General features: G+C 34.4%; 1 pseudogene; it reads right to left on the bottom strand.

The window, feature by feature from the left end:
* Positions 1 to 17,180: 17,180 nt before the first annotated feature.
* LOC101429505 (proteasome subunit alpha type-3 pseudogene) lies at positions 17,181 to 17,927 on the bottom strand (annotated as a pseudogene).
* Between the last annotated feature and the right edge of the window lie 369 nt (positions 17,928 to 18,296).

Here is an 18,296-nt window from a genome sequence, read left to right as displayed (position 1 = left end):
TCATCCACTGCTGGCAGGAATAGAGATGGTGCAGCCATTGTGGAGGACAGTTTGGCAATTCCTCAGGAAGCTAACTATAGAACTGCTATACATTCAGCAATCCAACTGCTGGGGTTATACCAGAAGTGAAAGGAGGGACACAAACAGATATATGCACACCAATGATCATAATGACATTATTCGTTATTGCCAAAAGTTGGAAGCAATCCAAGTATCCATCTACTGAATAGATATAAACAAAATGTGATAAATACATACGATGGGATATTACTTAGCTGTAAGAAGGAATGAAGTATCGAAACCTGTAACAACATGGATGAAACTTGAAGTCTATATGTTGAGTGAAGTAAGCCAGTGACTAAAGGATGAATATTGCATGACTTACTGATATGACCTAAGAATACAGAGCTAGAATTTGAAAGATAGGTTATCAGTGCACAGAAAAGGAGCAGGGTTTGGCAAACTGATGCTTACTATGGCAAACCCATGATAAGGTGGAAAGTGTTGGTTTTTCAGTGGAGGGGCATGATGGTGGTGCAAGGATGCAAGTAGAGTCAATGGTGCTGGAAAATGAGGATAAGCAGGGTGATGGGGTTTGGTTGGACTATCCATAGAACTGGGGGGTGGGGCGGGCTGAAAGAAAGAACAGATTAACTTTGGGGATTTGTAGGTCTGTGGAAGAAACTACAATGATGGGAGCATTCTTTTGGTAAACAGGGTAGCGGATGGTAGCAGGGTTTTGGTTGGGGGATATGTGAGAAAGTGTGTACCTGGGGCATCCTACTATGGAGAATGAACGTGTCCATCTTGGCATAGGATATTATGCCAATGAGTGGAGACCCACACAATAAACAAAAAAAATATTAGACTCCCACCCTGAGGAGTCCTGCTATGTTCTCAATTAAAGGGGCAAGAATACCTCAAGTACATAGGTGGTGCCTAATAAAGGAAAACAGACTAGTATGTCAGGCTCTCAATATTAATGCATGTAACTATGGAACTTATTCTTCAAAAACTGAAACTTAGTGGTTGCCATAATTTCTCAGGGTGGGGGGGAGGCAGAGAAGAATGGTTGAAACATAGGGCATTTTCAGGGCATTGGAATTGTTTTGCATGATCTTACAAGGATGGTTACAGACAATTATACATCTTAGCAGAACCTATGAAAGTGTAGAGTGCAAAATATAAACCATAATGTAAACCATTGAGCATGGTTAGTAGCAACACTTCACTATTTGTTCATCAGTTATAACATATGTACCATAGGTATGTGCGATATTACTGATAGGGGAGGATGTGGGTGGGAGTATTTTGGACCCCTATGTTTTCTATGTGACTTTTCTTAAGCTTAACTTAAAGCTTCTTGGAAAATAAAGGCAGGAAAAACACACACACAAGGAACCTACAGAAGTAATTGTTAATAAACATTAAAAAAATAACATCTTATGGTGATGAAAGGGACAAGGAAAAAAATTATTTATTTCATTTTATTTTTATTATTATTATTTTGCCTTGTTTGGGGGATGTTTTGGATTGCAAAAGTATTGCAACTGTAGAAGGGGAGGATCCCTGGTGTGATCAGGGTGGTCCTGAGGGCTCTAGAAAAATCTAGACACTATCGGCAGGGCAGAGACAACCCCAGGAAATCAACACCCCACCAGTAGGCCTTACTTGGGCATATATATATATATTTCCCCAATGTATAAGAGTTAGACTTTTATAATTTTCCCACACATGGTTCTTCTGTACCTTTTATTTGAACTAATAATTGCACTATATCCTTTAAATATGTGTCCCAGAAACTTAAATCTTCTGTCTGTTCATATGTCAGTTGAGCCTGAATCTCTGCAAAGTTGCAGCCAACACCTACTCTTCAGTTCATCTGATTCACCCAGGAAAACTAACAAAAGGATGATGATGGACAACTCCCATCCCCCATAAAACAGCGTATCTACAACTGCAAGCAAGACTGTTCCACCCATCTGCCCCAAGGGATCAAAATCTCCTCTCAACCAGAAGCACAATTGGCATCACAATCCCAAAATCATCAAGGTTGAGAAACAAACAAACATAAGGTGAAAATGCAACTATGGACTAAAGTAGACATTATTATTGTAGTAATGAAGAACATGTAACATTGATTAAAAGACAGTTCTGAGGGGTTCTGAGGGGAGAGAGAGACAAGACTAGTTGTAAAATGGGGCATTTTAGGACATCAGAATTGTTCAGCATGATATTGCAATTAGAGATAAAAGCCATTACACATTTTGTCAAAACCTGTAAAACTATGCTTAGCAAAGTATAAACCCTAATGTAAACTATAGACCATGCTTAGTAGCAATGCTTCAATATGTGTTCATCACTTGTAAAAAATGCACCACATATATGAAAGATGTTGTTTATGGGGAAAAATGTGGGAGGGGGAGGCAGTAGAGTATATGGTGATCCCCTAATTTTTTGCTGTAATATTTATGTAATCTAAATCTTCTTTGAAAATAAAGAGAAAATATAAATAAATGAAAACAGGCTTATAAGCCAAGCCCTTGATCGTAATGCTTGCATTAAAAAAGAAGCTTATCTCTGTATTAATAAAAATAAGACTAATTATAATTAATGGCTAAAAGCTATCACATTAAAACTGCCTTGTTACCCAAGAATGGCCTCTATCGAAGCCAAACTCTGAAAATAAACTCATACTTTCCTCCCACCTCTGCCCTGATGTGGGACATGACTTTCAGGGATGAGCCTCCCTGGCACAGAAGGATTATTAGCAAGTGTTAATCAGCAATGCATTAGAAGATAGACATTGATGAAAAAGGGGGCATTAAATAAAATAGATTTTTTTTATGGCTAAGAGATTTCAAAGTGAGTCAAGAGGTCGTTCTGGTGGTTACTCTTATGCAGGTCTCAGCCAGATTTCACAAACTGTTACAGTAAACAAAGCCTTAAACAAAAATGCTCCTGAGGGCACCAGGGACATCTGGTCACCACAGGCAAGCCACATGGCCACATGAAATTAGCATCCCTTTGGTGGTCTCTACCTGAGAATATTTTAAAATCTATTTCCCCAATATAACATAGTTATAATCCTTAATAAATCCCTTAATATTTCTACTATTTTTACTTGAACCTATCATTTTTAATTTACTTGTTAAGTATATTTCTCAGAGATTTAAAGCCTTGCAATTGTTCCTATGCTGATTGGACCCTGAAACCCAACAGATATGCATCCAGCTCCTACTCTTCAGTTCTTCATGCCTGCCTTGGACAACTAACAAAACCATGATAATGGATCTGTCACATCCCCAGAGCAAGAAGTATTTTCATTTACAAGCAAAATAATTTCATTCCTCTGCCCCATAATGTCTATTTCCCTCCTCAATCTGAAGCAATCCGAGTGGATATCGTCCCAAATTCCTAAAGACTGACGAATAAACAAAAATAAGGGGTGTGTGTGACCGCTGACTAAAGCAGATTTATTATTATTGTAGTTTTTGTCTTGTGTTAACTGAGTAACTTGTAAAGTTGATATAAAAATAAATTTCAAATATTTAAAAAAGGACAGTAAATGATATAAAATATAAGTTTAATGAGCAAAAAAAGAATCAGTGAATTTAAAGATCCATAAATATAAATCATCCTATCTGAAGAACGATAAGTTAAAATAAACATGAATGAACAGAGACTAAAATATAGATAGTAGTGGGAAACCTCAAGTGTACTAAGGTAAGAATAATAGGATACTCTGAAGGAGAGGAGGGAAAGAAAGTAAAATAAAAATGTTAAACTAAATAATGGCACAAAATTCAAAATTTGATGAAAGAAATTAATCTAGACATCTAAGAATCTTAACAAAATACAAGTAGGTTAATCATAAAGTAATCCATAACTATACATCATAGTCAAAATATTGAAAGTAAAAAACACAATGTCTCTATTGATATCTATAACAGATATAAATATGCAAATAAGTTGAAAGTAAAAGAATTTTTAAAACTATACTATGAAAATAAGTAATAAGAGAGCTGGAGTGGCTAGATTAATATTTGACAAAATAAATTTTAATAAAAAATGTTAAGGATACAGAAGGATACTTTACAATAATAAAATGACACATTTATCATGATGTTATAGCAATTATAAACATTGACTCAACTAATAACAGTCACAAAATACATAAATCAAGCACTAACTCTATACATAATTACTCTCTACTTTTGGAATTAATATGGTTCTATTTTTTTGGCCCATTCACATATATACTTGTATTGTGATTCACAGATACAAGTAGCTCAAAATCTAATACTCTGCTTTTGTTTTTCTTCCTTTATTCTCACCCCCTTCACCCCTATGTTTTTCATTCCGAGTTTTAATTTACAGACTGGCTTTTAGTCACTTCACTTCTCTGTTTCCTCTAATAAAACACTTTAAAGTAGCCAAATCATCGAACTTATCTTGTTAGACAAGTATTATCATAAAGTGTAGATTTGCAATGTTTAAACATATACATATACATGGTCTTTATTTCCATCTTGGATAATTCTTTCAATGTTTTATCAAAATTATGTCCCTCTTATAAGAGGTACTTAATCTCCAAAGATTTTTATTAAAATATTCACCTAAGATAGGTAGATATAGAGATTGATGTATTATAATATATTATAATGAATCATCTTTCTTATTTTTATTAACAGTTCACACGTAAATAATTCATCATTAGGAAATTATTATAAATTTACTAATCCAAACATAATTAAAGACATTATGAACATTAGCAGTACCTTCTACTATGTAATGAGTAACAATTTTGATTTTTTTTACCGTTTTGTGACCAGTACTAATAATCCATTTATTTTTAATTTGTACAGTTTTTCCCCATTGTCATTGACATATTTAGCCACTAATTAGGAATTAATGTAAGGTGTGTGGGGAATTAATAAGTACTTTCATGATTCTGATGAATACTTATTTGTTAGAGAATTAGTGAATATTATTCTAGACACAGTGTGGATACATTCAATCTGCATAATCCACAGAGTGCCTTCATGCAGGCACAGACCTGACTGTTGTATCCACTGGTGCTTTAAAACAGAGTGAATTTGTATTAACAAATGCACTTTGGCTTCAAACTAAATACAGAGTGTGGAACATTCCAGAAATAAAATAAACGTTTGAGTGGCTATCAAAGTTCAGGTATTGCTTCTGATAGTGATATTTTTATTTGTTTTAAGACTTTCTAGACTGCAAATTTTTCAAAATATCATTTTATGACTAAAGTAGTCATAAACACCAATATATCATGTATTTAAATGTGTGGCTTCTAATTAAATATAATTATTAGGACAAGTGTCATTTCTTTCTATTTCTTAATAAATTAGATCTTAAAACAGAATCTATACTACATTGCTCTGCAAGTAATATATGTAAATGAACAGAGATTGGGAAATGAAATATGTCATGGGAGTCATCATATATACATAACATGTCCTATATGAGGTCATATAATATGGCATAAAGTGATCGCATATAAATACATACACATATTTTGTTTTAATAAAATATATAATTATGTATGAGTGATTTAATTTGATATGTAAAGATTAATAAATATTTTGAGAAAAACCTGAATAGAGTGTGTACTGTATACTCTATGGATGGATTAAATAACATCTATGTAAATATCAATTTCAATATATTTGTTGTATTTTATTATTTTGTTTAAGAAAAAATGACCCATAGAACCTGTTATTGTATAAGATTTGAATCTATTATGATGGTGATTAGCATGTTTTGACAAGCAGAAACTAATACCTAATTATCAGACTAGGGCAATCATACTTTAAGCATTTAATTATTTAATTTCTAATAGTATGTTAGCAACATTTACTAACATTTAAAAAGTAATCGTTCATATAAGTGCAAAGATAGTAATCTATACATGTTTATAATTTATATATACATATAAATATGCCTTGATTTGGACATTTTCATGGCCTAAGAACTGTTAGTTTATAAATTAATAAATCTCCATTGTAATAGTCAACCCATTTCTGGTATATTGCCTTGCCAGCATTTTGCAAACTAAAACAGTTAGGGATTGGATCACATCCCTTACATAAGGTATGTTTGGATCCCAACCCAGATCCAGGGCTGTGAACCCATTTGTAAATAGTACCTTTAAAGATGTTATTTGTTAAGCTGTGCCCAAACTGAATGAGGGTGGTCCTTAGTCCAATATGGCTGAAGTCCTTATAAACAGAATAAATTAGACATAGAAGAGAGAAGCCAAGGAGAGTGACCAGAAGCTGAAAGTCAGTGGAACCCAGAGAAGCCAGAGGAGGCCACCATGTACATTGCCATGTGATAGAATAACCAAGGACCAAGGATTACTGGCAGCCAGTCCTAGAAGGCCACAGGTTTTGGGAAGAAGGCATCATTTGACTGACACCTTGATTTTGGATTTCTCCTAGCCTCAAAACTGTGAGCCAATAAATTCCTATTTTAAACCAATCCATTTTATGGTATTTGTTTTAGCCACTGGGAAACTAAGACATTTTTTAGATGGGATTAAAATTGAATGGGAAGGGTAGTAGAAGTGATTTGAGCTATTCTATACCCTTCTGAAATGTATGGGATTGAAATAATAGATGCGAAGATTGAATTCAAACAGAAAAAGAGATTCTTCCTCTTAAGACAAGGAAAAAAGGAGACAATAATGGGCATGGTTACATAAAATTTTTAATTGTTATATAGCTAATTTAGGAGATTATATAGATTATGTTGTCTATTTTGTCTAGAAAATGTGAAGTTGGGCTTTCCACTTTTATGAAAGTGATATAAATTTAACAAGATAGTGGGAAAAATGTGAATTGTTGTTCAAGGGAATAAAAGAAAACTGGCCATTGAGAACAAGTAAAACAGTTAATCAATGGTTGAAAGGCATCCTATGTTGGCCTTCAATTACTACAGCAAATTTTATCATGTACAGTACTGGTTATATGAGGTTGGTTATTTTCTTAAAGGCAGGCATGATTTTTCTTTCTTTGATTGATCAGTAGAACTTTAATCCCATGATATGATATGTAGAAATTTTTCATATCTATCTGTTAAACTGATGACATTTACAAAGGTGTAAAAGAAAAATATATTTTTGTTAATTGTTTGTCTTTTGTTTTTGTTGTTCTGGAATAATCTTAAATACCAGTCTCTAGAAAATTAATACACAAGTTCACTGAATTCACTATATTGAATAAAAATTGTAAAGAATTGAAAAACTGTTTTAAAAAAGCATTTGTTCCAAAATTTAATATATTAGATCCAATTTAAACTACGTCTTCTTTTAAATTCAGCTTCTCAATATGAAAGGATTTTCTTTTCCTGCTGTCATTGTGTATCAGGAGGTAAGTTATATTAATTTAAGAGCAAATCGTTTTGTTCTGATCATTTCAAGCTGCACATCCAAAATAACCTGTGGATTGCAACAATCTTTCCCTCTCTGAGAATGTGTTCTCTTATAATACAGAAAAGGAAATGAAAAGGAAATTCAAAATCTCCAGCTGTTTAAATACCAAATATATATATATATATATTGCTTCAGCTCAGAATACACGTGTTGCCCTTGAGTGAAGATCAGGGCAATTAATTTTGGTTGTTTCCCTCACGTGAAAAATCAGTCAGGCAGAGATGATATCATAAGGTACATCAACAGTTTTAAAGAAAGCACAGTAAACAAGACTTAATTATTGTACTAACCATATAGGGGGTGCACTCTAGGAAACTAAACTGAAAGGCAGATTAATTTTCCTCCTTTTATGTGTGTTTCCCTGTAGCTATTGCTATAGCAACAAAGCTAAATTGTATGTGAGGGCAACATCTACAAACTTTTAAGGGAAACAGCTGCTACACTGCACTCACAGGTTTTACCATGAAGGAAAGAATAGCAAGCTAAACACAAAGTGTTGAATGATTAATTCCACAAAAGGCCTAGTTTAGTGTATATTAAAGAAATCTCTCGTTGTTTTGGAAAGAATCTTGCAAACATGATCTTGTTAATATACTCATGCTATCATTGCTAGGGATAGTCTTCTACAGAAACAGAGAACAATGATACCTCCTCTACTGAACTAATAAGATTTAGTCAATTGGGTTATTCGTGCAAGGTATTCTACCCTTATAAAATATCTACTCTAGCTACGATAGAGCAGGTAATTATTCCTTTTATTATATGGTGGCTTTTGCCACTTAGCATTTTTAAATGTATGCAATATATAAAATCTTTAAGAATATATAATTAATTTTAAGTTATGTAGAAGTACATGTATAAATAGATGATAATAACATGATGCAGTTAACATAATTATAATTTTTTGTAGATGAAAAATAAGTATTATTGCCTATTTTTTTCCTGATGCAAAATGTTTATTCTATCTTGCACTCTTATCTATAATAATTTACATACAACAAACATGATTTGTTGAATGTAGATAGAATCAGGAGTAAATCCAAGTTTTACTGATAATAATCAGTCATCTTTGTGGATGTATGTGCCTTTGGGCTAAAACTGATGGGTTTATGAAACCAATTGTATTTAAGTGATGTAGCTTCTATCTTACTAAATGCTCTTCTCACTTAGAGGTGACTGAATGTTTAAAAGATTGGTTGGCTATTTCAACATTTACTTCTTTCTTATAGTCTTCAGGTTTTCTTTCTTTGAGGCAACACGCACATTATATAGTAGCAAAGTAGTTTGAATGAAATGAATCCAGATTTAAGCAGAGGGCCCCTTTAGTTGATAGTAACTAATAATGATCCATGACATTGTCACCTAGTAAGTCCACAGTTTTTACTTGGACATAGCTATTGGGCTAGCTATTGGTTTGACTGTCTTAATTGTCACATCACAGTGAATCCCAGGTTGTTTGTTTATTGGCTGGGGAGGATCTGTCTCTTTTATTCTCTTTCTCTTTCTGCACATGGATAAGAGAAGATGTGAGGTCTTTATGGTGGTAGAAATGCTGTGATAATTAAGGGCCAACAACTGGATGAAGCTGACAGATCAGTAAGGTATAGACAGAAACAGCCTTGGAGGTAAAAGCACTGTACCACTCAGAACAGCCCATGTCTTAGTTTCTAAGCTGCTATGACAAATATCACAGAATGGTTTCACTTTAATAATGGGAATGTGTTGTATCATGATTTCAGAGTCTGGAAGGCTGACTTCCTTTTAGTGCTTATATGTTCTGGCTGCTGGCAGTTCTTGGGTTCCCTGACTGTTCCATCACATGGTAATGTCATTTCTCTCTCTTCTGGGTTGTCTCTGATTTGTGGCTTCTAGCTCCTCCCTTGGGTTTTCTCTGACTATGTCTAAATGTCTTCCGCTTATAAAGGACACCAACAATCCAGATTAAGGCCCCCCCTTCATTCATTTGGACCACAACTTATCTATAATAAGAACTTCAAAAGATTCCTTTTACAATGGGTTCACACCAAAAGAATGCAGATGAAGATTAATAACATGTCTAAATTGGGACAAATAGTTCAATTCATCAAAGTCTGCCCTCTGGAGCCCAAAAAGACAGTTACCCACTTGAAAAATACATTAATTCCATCACAGCATTCGAAAAGCTTATTTCAATAAAATATAAGTCCCATCTAAAATCATTTATGGGTGTGGTCAACCTGAAACAAAATTTGTCTCCATCTGTTGAATTGTCACAAAATTATAAAATAAATTTATATCATAATTATTTTTTTACTTTTTAAATAAACATACACTAAAATACACTTTAAGGGTTGTTTTAGCTGCCAAAACAAATACATAGACTGCATTGCCTTAACAAGTATTTATTGGCTCACAAAACCTAGAAGGCTTGCATTGTTACCTTCTGACTATCTGGAAATATTTGAGATTGTTTGCCTTTTCTGTGCCATGGAAACAATCATGGCAATTTCTTCTTCTTTGTCCTCCAGCTTCAGTTGACTTCTGCCCTTTGGTTGCTTCCTTTAACTTCTCCCTCTGACTCCAGTAATCTGAATTGAAGCCCAGCCTGATTCATTTGTACCACACTTTATTTTAAATTCTCTAAAAATAAAGTTACCTTCTTCTAAAACACAATGGTGAGACAGACATTGGACAGACATTCCCATTCTGACAGGGAGAAATTCGAAGAAAAACAGTGGTTATGGGTCCCAAGCAAGTCCAAAAGCCCGTGAGACCTCCATCAGATTTCAATGTTTGAAAGCCGTTTGTGGCTTGGCTGGATGCTTTGTCGTCTGGGCCTGCTGGTGCCATCTGCACTCTTTGTCACTGCCTATGCAGTGGCCATGCTTTTCCCCATTGCTGGGGCTGAGACCTTATCCTTTCTGAGCACTGGAGTGGTGGCCTCACTCTGCCTAAAAGCTGGGATGTCCAAACCCTCCCCGACTACCTTAGCATAGACTCCACTCCCACTGAGCTATGGTATGGGGACAGTCCTCTGCTCTAATGCGGTAGAAGTCCTGCCCCCTCCAAGCACAGGGGCTGATGGCCTGTACTGTACAAGGGGAAGGTCAAACATGTTGGTGGGCCCTTTCACTTGACCCAAGGATATCATTTTGGTCCCTATCTTGCTTCTTTGGTTCTGCTCTTGAAGTCATTCTTCCTTCAATTTGTTCCTCCTCTGTCCTATCCAATTCAGGCTGGAAGTGGTTCTACTCATAAAAATTTACCAAAATCTTGCATGCTCTGCTTGTAGTTCAGTGGGGTATAAACTATCATACAAAAGGACTTTGTACAGCTCTTTCTTGTATAACTACATTTACAAATCCTGACTTCCTCTGAAATAGATGACTGGATCATGTTGAGCCACACCCTCTTTAGTAAAGGATTGCTCATTTAAACCCTCATTTGGAGTCATGTTCTCTATGGACTCACTTCCTGGAAGCTCGAGGAAGGGTCCAATAGAGCTGGTTCTGGTCCTAGTCTCAGAGCACGCTGTAAGGGTAGGCAGATAATTTTCCAAATCATTAATTGCCTGTTCTTGTGTGCTTAAGAGTTCAATTCTTAACTTATCCCATTCCTCATGTACTTTATAAGCTTCAAGGAGAAACCAGGCTGCACTTTCTATACTTAGCTTGAAAATCTCTTCAGCAAAAATTACACGTTCATCACTTCCAAGTTTCACTTTTAATCTAACATTAGGACTTAACTCACCTAAGTTCTCTACTACCTTATATCAAAAATCACCTTTCCTCCAATTTCCAATAACACATCCATTATTTCCTTCTAAGTTCCCATCAGAAGTACGTTTAACATCATATTTCTACCAATAACCTCTTCAAAGCTATCTAGTCTTTTCCTATCAAGCCTCATAGTTTTTCCAAACTCCACCCATTATAGAATTCCAAGCCTGATTCCACATTTTTAGGAATTAGTAATAGCAGTGACCTACTCTTGGAACAACAACAAAAAAAAAAGAATCTTAGTTTTGCCTAAGCTGCTATGACAAATACCGCACAATGGGTTGGCTTAGAAAATGAGTATTTATTATTTCACAGATTCAGAGACTGAAAAGTTTGCTTCCTCCAACTTTATCATTCTGGCTGGTTGTAAGTCCTTGGGGACCTTGGCTTTCCCATCACACAGCATTGCCCTGTCCTTTCTCTTTCAGATTCCTGCTGACATCTGGCTCTTCTCTGTGACTTTCTATGACTACATCTGAATTACATCTTCTCCTCATAAAGGATTGCAGTAATCTAGGTTAAGGTTGGGCCACACCTTAGCTAAAATAACATCATCAAGAGATCTCTACAATGGGTTCACATCCAGAAAAATGGAGAAAAAGACCAAGAACATGTCTCAATTGGAGTACATAATTTAATCCACTGCAATCCACAAACTTGTAAAGTTAACCGGCTGTAACTCTAAATGTTTCAGTAAAATGAGTCATTATATCCCTAACTTTTCAAAGAGTGATTTTAGTTAATTCTTATGTCACTTAGAAAGTAAAATCATCACTAATACACTGTCCTCCTTTACTAAAATATGATGAAATTTGAACTTAAAAAATTACACATTCTTAAATAATTTTTAGACCATATGTCATTATGACATTATATATATTTAGAAAATCAAGCCAGGGATTTAGACAACTGAAAATAAGAGGCATTTATTCCTAAAATGCTCACTTCTTTGAGAGTTTTTAGATCATAACAAGATAAGGTCATTTTATTTAAACAAAACTGGAGGCACAAAATATTTACTCATTGCAAACTGATCAGGATACTCGGAAATTCTGTTGACATGTGTGTTTGCAGTTTCAAACATCTGTATACATTTTTATAAAATCAACTCCTACTCAACAAATTTAAATTAGGTAAATATCAAAATATAGTATTTTCTCTCCCAGAGATATACAATTTTACAAAAACAAAAAGATGTTTAAAAATTCACATATTAATTACTTTTACTATTAAAGGCCTAATATTATATATTCATGTAATTTTAGATAGTGTGGACGAAACAGACTTTATGGATCTTGCCGTAAGGGAACTGACTGCTGTCTAGTTATTCAGATAGTTTAAAAATCTATAACATTGTATGTAACCATCTGAAGAAAATGGCTGGTAAGTCTGTCAAAACATAATTAGCTGCTTCTCTGGAAGGTAAGAGGGAAGGCTCTTTCCAGTAGATACCATTAAAGCAGAGATAAGTGTGATGAATAGGAGATAGATAGTCAAGATGTAGAAGTGGTGGGGAGGGTATTACATTTTAAAGGACCAGCTTGCAGAGAGTTCTGATGCTAACAGAGAGAACCAAAGCTTGACTTAATCAGGAAAATGAAAGAAAGATTAAAGAGAGCCTAGTAAGTAGCAACCAAGAGAGTTGCACAAAATGAGACTTAAGAAATCAGCAGGAGCTAAATCATATAAGGGCATAGAACTTTTTAAATTGTTTTGCATTTTATTAGAAATTCTATAGGAATGCACTGGAAGACTTTAAGCTATAGAGTACTAATGTCTAAGGAAAACATTAAAATATCCATCAACCTGCTGGGTAGAAAACAGAGGGAGAGATGAAGCATAAACAAACAAACAACCAAACAGCTCTTAGGCTACAACAGGAAAGTTTTTGGCAAGAGCTTTAGGTCATTAGGACTAAAAGTAATACTGGTGATTGAATAGAAATTAAATACACATGTATGAGTGGGTGTCTATTTATATGTGCAGGAAATGAAGGTAGAAACTAGGAGATTTGGTGATTGGGTCAATGTGAAATAGAAAAGATGCCAAGAATGGATTTACTGGTTTTATGGTATAAAACTGAATAGTCAGTGCTGTTCTTTTCTGAATTTCAGAATTGTGCAGAGATTCCAAAAGGCAGCAGGTATAGACTGATAGCTGGATTCTTTATGTGCTGTTTGAACAACTGTGTAACACCTCAGTAGAGCTATCAAACCAGGCTATACAAATGTATAGAACTCAAAATAGAAATCCTAACTGAAATATTAATTTGGTAATTGATAGACTTTAGATTACATATGCCACAAAATTACAAAATCAATTTATAATATAATTGATAATATTATTTTACTTTCTAATTAACACAGTAAAATAGATTTTATTTTAAAGTTTTATTTTAGCTAAAACAAATACATAGAATGGGTTTGCTTAAAATAAGAATTTTTTGGCTCACAGTTTCAGAAGGCATAAGGCCTGCTTCTTTCTAGGGTTGGTATCTTCTAGATGTCTGGCAATCTTTGAGGTTGTTTGCCTTTCCTGTCACATAGTAACGTACAAGGCCATGTCTTTTCCTTTCTCCTCTGGGTTCAGTTGACTTCCTCCTGACTTCCTCCTCTCAGCTGTGCCCTCTGACTTCTCCTTCTGTCTAACTTTTACTCTGAAGATAAAGGATTCCATAAACTTGGATTAAGGCTCAACCTGATTAATTTCTTCCACACCTTAACTGAAGTAATACCTTGAAAAGATGTTATTTGCAGTGGGCCCACACCCACCAGAATGTGTACTAAGCCCGAGAAGATGTCCCCCCTGGGGTGCACTATTCAATTCATCACAGGCATAGTTCTGTGAAATTTAACAAATGTGTAGATTCATGTAAACACCACAATAATGAAATACAGAGAACAGTTCCATCGTCCCAAAAGACACCTGATTTTTTTATGCCTTTGTTAGAGACCCACTTGCCTCATCCCTAACCTAGGGACCCTTTGACCTGTTCTCTGTCATTTTACTTTTGTCTTTTTGACAAAGTCGTATAAATAGAATCATACAATAAGTAACCTTTTAAGACTGACTTATTTCACTTATTTTTTGAGATTCTTCCACTAAATCCTATGCAAGGGTCTTAGTGGATTTCAACACAAATATTCTTTTTCATTGCTGAGTACTATTCTAGTGTATCAATGAACTGTAGTTTGTTTATCCACTCGCCCTTTGAAGGACATTTGGGTTGTTTCCATTTTTTCATTATATAAATAGAACCTCTATAGTCATTTGAGTGCAGGTTTTTGTGGTAACATAACTTTTCATTTCTATAGAGTAAATTCTGACAAGTGGCATTGCTGGGTCATATGATGTATATGGATAACTTTATAAGAAACTTTCAAACTGTTTTACAGAGTGGCTGTAACATTTTGTATTCCCATCAGATATGTAAGAGAGTTCCAGTTGCTCTGTATTCTCATCAACATTAGATATCATAATTTCATTATTTTTATTTTAGCCATTCTAACAACTGTGCCTAACATTAAAACATCTTAGCTTTACTTTGAATGCATTTCCAAAATGGCTACTTATGTTAAATACATTTCATGCACTTTTAAAAATTTTTCTTTCTTTATTTCTCTCCCTTGCCCCCATTGTTTGTGCTGTCTGTTCTCTGTGTTCATTTGCTGTGTGTTCTACTTTGCCTGCTTTTCTTCTCTTCTCATCTTTCTCTTTAGGAAGCACCAGGAACTGATCCTGGGTTTTCCCAGAGTGGGATAGAGGCACCCAATCGCTTGCACCACCTCAGCTCCCTGGCTGCTGCGTCTCTTATTGTCTCTCCACTGTGTGCTGTGCCACCTCTCTGTGCGGGATGGGATTCTGTGCCATCCAGCACTACTGCACAGACCAGCACTTTTGTGCAGGCCAGCACTACATGTGGACCAGCTCGCCTTCACCAGGAAGCCCCAGGAAGCCCCAGGAATGGAACTCTGGACTTCCATAGGGTAGACAGGAGCCCTGTTTCTTGAGCCACATCCACTTCCCTTCATGTACTTATTTCCCTCTGCTTATCCTCTTAGAGTAAAGGTGTCAAGTCCTTTGTTTCTCCTCCTCTTTTCCTATTGGGTTGCTTATTTTTATTTTTATTTTATTTTATTTTTTCAGGAGGTAATGGAAATGAACCCAGGATCTCATACACAGGAAGCGGGTGCTCAATCACTGAGCCACACCTGCTCCCCAGTAAAAGTTGTTTTTTTCTGTTTGTTTTTAGGAATACTGAAAAATGAACCCAAGAACTGGTACAAGGGAAGCAGGTCCTCAACCACTACATCTGCTCTCCGTGGGCTGCTTATCTTTTATTGCTGATTTTTGACTCTTTTGTTTCTTCTGAATACAAAGCTTTTGTTGGATATGTAGCATGCAGATTTCTCACATTCCCTAAATCATCTCTTCATTCTCTTACTAGAGTATTTTAGAGAGCAAAAGCTTTTAATCTAATGAACTGTAATTTATCATTTGTAATGGTCTGTACTCTAGGTATCATGTCTATGAACTCTTTGCCTAACCCCAGGACATGAAAAATATCTTCTTAGTTTTCTTACAAAAGTTTTATAAGTTTATGTTTTGCATCCATATCTATGATCTTCTTTGAGTCATTTTTATAAAAAAGGTTCAATGATTGTATTAAGGTTCGAATTTATGCATATTGATATATAATTGTTCCACCATTATTTGCTAAAAAATATAGCACATTGGTAACCTTTTGCCTTAACACCTTAGTCATAAATCAACTGGCCATATATGTGAGGTTCTATTTTGGGACTACATGTTATGTTCTATTTATCTATTTGTCTCTCTTTTCAACAATAACACACACATTTGATTATTGTAACATTATATTGCCATAAATTCAAATACTATGATACCTCATATTTTATTCTTGTATTTAAAATTTGGGTGAATTTTCTAGTACTTCTATTTTCCACATGAACTTTAGAAATAGCATGACTGTACCAACAAATAATCCCACGGGCATTTTGATGAGAATTGTGCTATATCTGTAGATCAGTTTAGGAAAATTGACATATTTCCTGCATTAGGTCTTTCACTGGGTGACCCTGATTATCTCTCTGTTAATTTAGGTTTTGTTTTATTTCTTTCATCATTTCTTCATTGCTTTATATGAAAAAATTTTTAACTTAAGAATTTTTAACTATTTTGAGCTATTTGAAAAGTACTTTTATTTCCAATTGTTCATTTTTGGTAAACAGAAATTTAATTGATTTTACATGTTGAATTTATATCCTATAAGTTTATTGAACTCACTTATTATTTCTAAAAGTTTCTTTTTATATTCCAAGAGTTTTATTTGTCAGTTACCTTGTTGCCTATTAATAAGGTGAGTTTTATTTATTTTGTCTTGATCTCTATGTCTTTTAAATCGTATTCTTGCATTATTGTACAAGCTAGGATTTCCAGGTGATGCTGAACAGAAGACTTGGTCCATTTTATCTTAAGTTACAAAATATATGCTTTTTTGGCAATATTTCTTATGTTTTTATTTTATCAGGGCTCTGTAGTGATATACATTTTTCCTTTTTGATATTGCTTATTTGTGCATTGTTTTATATTGTTTTGTTTTGGGTCAGATGTCTTGATGTTATCAATCTTCTTAATCTTTTCAAAGAACTAACATCTGATTTAATTGATTTTCTCTATTGTTTTCTGTTTTCAATTTCATTGATTTCTGTATCTATCTATATTATTATATTCCTTTATTTAGTTATTCATTTTGTATTTCTTAAGATTGAATATTAAATTACTCATTTGAGACCTTCCTTCTTTTCTTTTAGAATTTTTATGACTCTAAAACAAAAAAGTTAATGAAAATTTGTTATTGGAAATGTAATGATCTACAGGGCTAAATAGTTTATATGGCATAGTAGAAGTTTAAGACAGAATAGATACAGATGTAAATGTTATATATTATCATCATCAGATTAATCTTCTTCCCCCAAAGATTCCTTACATATCTCTCTGTTTCTTCCCTTATATCTTTTGGAACAATTTCATTTCTTCCTTTAGTTAATACACTAACCCAGTTGAACTCTAGTTCAAAAGCTTTATCCTTAACTGCATCTGTAATATATGTTGTTTTTGCAACTTTAACAACATCTTTGTAGATTATTTGTTTTCTATTTTTGTCTTTGCACCTTGCCTGGTTTACCAATGATACACCCCCAATAACCATATGAAACACCCGATAGATCAATCATATGGAGTTGTGCACCGTCATTCATGCCACAAGACTGAACATGACACAGCCTTCAAAAGGTTTAACAGCTCTGTAGAGTTTATAGACAGAAATATACATGGCCACTCTGTCTACAAGATGTTCTAGTAGAATCTCATGCCCAAGTTAAATCTAAAGTTGGAAGGTTCTTCTCGAGCTATGTTTGCTAAGGAAAGAGCATCTGCCAACAAACCTGCTACCACCATTCCGACATGCCAATCAACATTATAAACTCGTTTGCTGAGACATTTTTCATAAAGTTTAGAAAGGACTAGTTTTTCTACTCCTAAGACAATATCTTCTTTACATAGGATCCTAGTGGTTTTACTACTATTTTCCATTGCCTTCACAGCATTTTCAACTTGAAAAACTACTGCATCAGGAGAGGGAATACAGAGGCTTACAGGTCATACCCAGTGCCAGCAAAACTCATTGTCCTAAAATCAACAGGATTGTATGGCTTTAAGACATAAGGTGCTTTGAATACACCGCAGGACCATACATACTGTAACAGTTTGTTTTCTTTTAATGGCATAAAATTCCCTCCAAACAGTACTTTAGCTGCATTACATATGGCATATATTTTTTTAAATCCAATTCAAAATATTTTCTAATTTCCCATTTCCTCATTGAACCATGAGTTGTTTAGATGCGCATTGGTTCATTTCCAAATATTTTGGGATTTTTATTGCACTTCCTGTTATTGATTTCCACTTTAATCTCTTTTTGGAAAAAGTTCGTGTGAATAATATGCATGTGAATTCAATTCCTTCAAATTTATTAGAGTTTGTCTTATGATACT

Source organism: Dasypus novemcinctus, chromosome 15 (genome assembly GCF_030445035.2).
Source record: "Dasypus novemcinctus isolate mDasNov1 chromosome 15, mDasNov1.1.hap2, whole genome shotgun sequence".
Taxonomy (NCBI): Eukaryota; Metazoa; Chordata; class Mammalia; order Cingulata; family Dasypodidae; genus Dasypus; species Dasypus novemcinctus.
The sequence above is the reverse complement of the archived record's forward strand: the minus strand, read 5'-3'. Positions and strand labels throughout refer to the sequence as shown.